Below are 2,794 nucleotides of genomic sequence, written 5' to 3'. Positions count from 1 at the left end.
ATCAATCCATTAGGAAGATATAAATATTATAAACACATATGCATTTAACAACAAAGCCCCAAAATATATCAAGCAAAAAAAAAAAAAAAAATGACAGAATTGAAGAGAAAGACAGAGAATGCAACAATGAAATTTAAAGACATCAATATTTTCATTTTCAGTAATGGAGAGAACAACTAAGCAGAAGATCAACAAGGAAATAGAAGATTTGAAGACACTGTAAATAAACCAGACCTGGCAGACAGATAAACAATACTCAGCCAACAACAGCAGATTACACATTTTTCTCAAGTGCACATGGAACGTTCTTGAGGATAAACCTTATGCTACACCATAAATCAAGCTTCAATAAATTTAAGAGGATTGAAATTGTACAAGGTGTCTTCTCTAATTACAATTGAATTAGAAATTAATCACAGAAATAAATTTGGGAAATTAACAAATAACATGGAAATTAAGCAGCACTCTCCTAAATAATCAATGGGTCAAAGAAGAAATCACAAGGGAAATTAGAGAATACTTTAAGATGAATGAAAATGAAAACAGAAGTATCAACATTTATTGGATGAAGCCAAAGCACTGCTTAATTAGAGGAAAATGTATAGCTATAAATGACTACATTAAAATAGAAGAGAGATCTCAAGTCAATAATTTAAATTTTCAACTTAAGGCACTGGACAGGAAAAGAATACACTATGTACACTTGCTTTGGGTTCATAGCAAGCAGAAAGAAGAAAATAATAAGAATTAGAATAAAAGTTTTAAAAATGAAGAATAGAAAATAGAGAAAAAAAAAACCCAGAAGTTATTTCTTTCTTTCTTTCTTTCTTTCTTTTTTTTTTTTTTTCATTTTGAGAGCAGGTACTGTTTATTAAGCTGATGAGACTCGAAAAATAATCATGGTAGACACCTTAGTTCATTCTTCTAACAAGCCTGTAGATCTGGTCCTCCCTGTTGCCAGCATCTCCACCTTCTACAAAATAGATGGTCTTTTTCTTCATTCCACCTCATGGAGAAGGTAATTTGAAGGGCCACAGGAAGTTTTTTGCCTCTTTGAAGCGTTTTCCAACAGTATAGATCTCATGAATCAGATCCTCCATGCAGATGATGCCATATTTACCAAGAGATTGAGCAATCAAAACCTTATCTGTCAAAGCCATTCACTTCTTATTGATTTTGCCATAACCACGCTTGTAGATTAGCTCATTTACTAACTTCAGATTGGGGTACCCCCATGTAATATATGGCTCTACAATCCTCAGCATGTTAATCGAAGCCTTGTTGAGCTTCACAAAGGTTCCATTGAAGATTTGACGAAGGCGAAGAAGCTGCAATACCTTTCGGACCTTTGGGCTCATGCCATTGATACCTCTGATCCTGATGACAAACGCCAATTTGGGTTCGGCAGGTACATAGAAGTTGCCAGCTTTTCTTGCCATCCTCGCCATTTGAATTTCAGTTCTGTACATCTGCCTATATTCCTTGTGATAGTGCTTCGCTTTTTCATAGATAAGCTTCCTCCTTGCCTTTCGAAGCATCTTTTGGGCAAACTTCTTTCTCAGGCACTTGATCTTCAGCTCTGCGAAATTCCTTCGCTTTTTCTTAAGGGTTTCTGGCACAGAAGGAACCTTCTTCTTCTTCTCTTCTGCACCCTCCATGGTTCCAGCGGGAAAAAGAGCCCCAGAAGTTATTTCTTTAAAAGATCAACAAAATTGAAAGACCTTCAGATAGACTGACCAAGAAAAATGAGAGAAGACGCAAACTACTAAAATCAGGAATGAAAGGGGACATTATTACTGACCTTACAGAAATAAAAATGATTATAAGGAAATACCATAAACAAGTGTATGCCAACAAATTAGATAACCAAGGTGAGATAGAAAAAGTTATAAAAAGACACAAACTACCAAAACTGACTCAAGAGGAAATTAAAAATCTGAATAGTCTTATAACAGAGGAGGAGAACTTAGTTATCAAACAACTTCCTACAAAGAAGTCCAGAACTATATGGCTTCACTTGGAATTCTACCAAATGTTTAGAGAAAAATTAATACCAAGTCTTCACAAACTTTTTCAAAAAATGGGAGAGGAGGGAATCCCTCCTAATTCATTCTAGGAGACCACTGTTACCCTGACCAAAGCCAGACAAAGAAAGTACAAAAAAGGAAAAGTGCAGATCAATGTCTCTCAGGACCTTAGACTAAAAATAAAATCCTCTTCCTCAACAAAATTATTATACAAAATGAATTTACTAATGTAGATAAATAATTATACAACGTGCAACATAACCAAGTGGAAGATTTTTTATTTTTATTTTTATATTTTTTGAGATGCAGTCTCACTCTGTACCCCAAGCTGGATTGCAGTGGAACAGTCTCAGCTCACTGCAACCTCTGCCTGCTGGGTTCAAGTGATTCTCCTGCTCCAGCCTCCCGAGGAGCTGGGACTACAGGCACACAACACCCTGCTCTGCTAATTTTTGTATTTTTAGTAGAGACAGGGTTTCACTATGTTGGCCAGGCTAGTCTTGAACTCCTGATCTCACATGTTCTGCCCACCTCAGCCTCCCAAAGTGCTGGGATTACAGGCATGAGCCACTGTGCCTGGCCCAAGTTGGGAGATTAGCAAAATTAAAATTACATGCTTCAATGTACAGATTCAAGAAAGTGAAAAGACAACCTACATATTTGCAAATCATATATCTGATGAGAAATTTGCATTTAGAATATATAAGGAACTCCTACCACCTTATAACAAAAAGACAGATAGCTTAATTAAAAATGGGCAAAGAACT

The 2,794-nt window shown here is 36.0% G+C and overlaps 1 pseudogene across 1 annotated transcript; it reads right to left on the bottom strand.

Moving 5' to 3' along the window:
- Positions 1-896: 896 nt before the first annotated feature.
- Positions 897-1,721, bottom strand: LOC101024751 (annotated as a pseudogene). Its single transcript, XR_160284.5, has one exon. The product of XR_160284.5 is annotated as a 60S ribosomal protein L7 pseudogene (transcript).
- Positions 1,722-2,794: the final 1,073 nt, after the last annotated feature.

The sequence above is a fragment of the Papio anubis genome, chromosome 4 (assembly GCF_008728515.1).
Source record: "Papio anubis isolate 15944 chromosome 4, Panubis1.0, whole genome shotgun sequence".
Taxonomy (NCBI): domain Eukaryota; kingdom Metazoa; phylum Chordata; class Mammalia; order Primates; family Cercopithecidae; genus Papio; species Papio anubis.
Note: the sequence above shows the minus strand (reverse complement) of the source record. Positions and strands in the feature narration are given on the sequence as shown.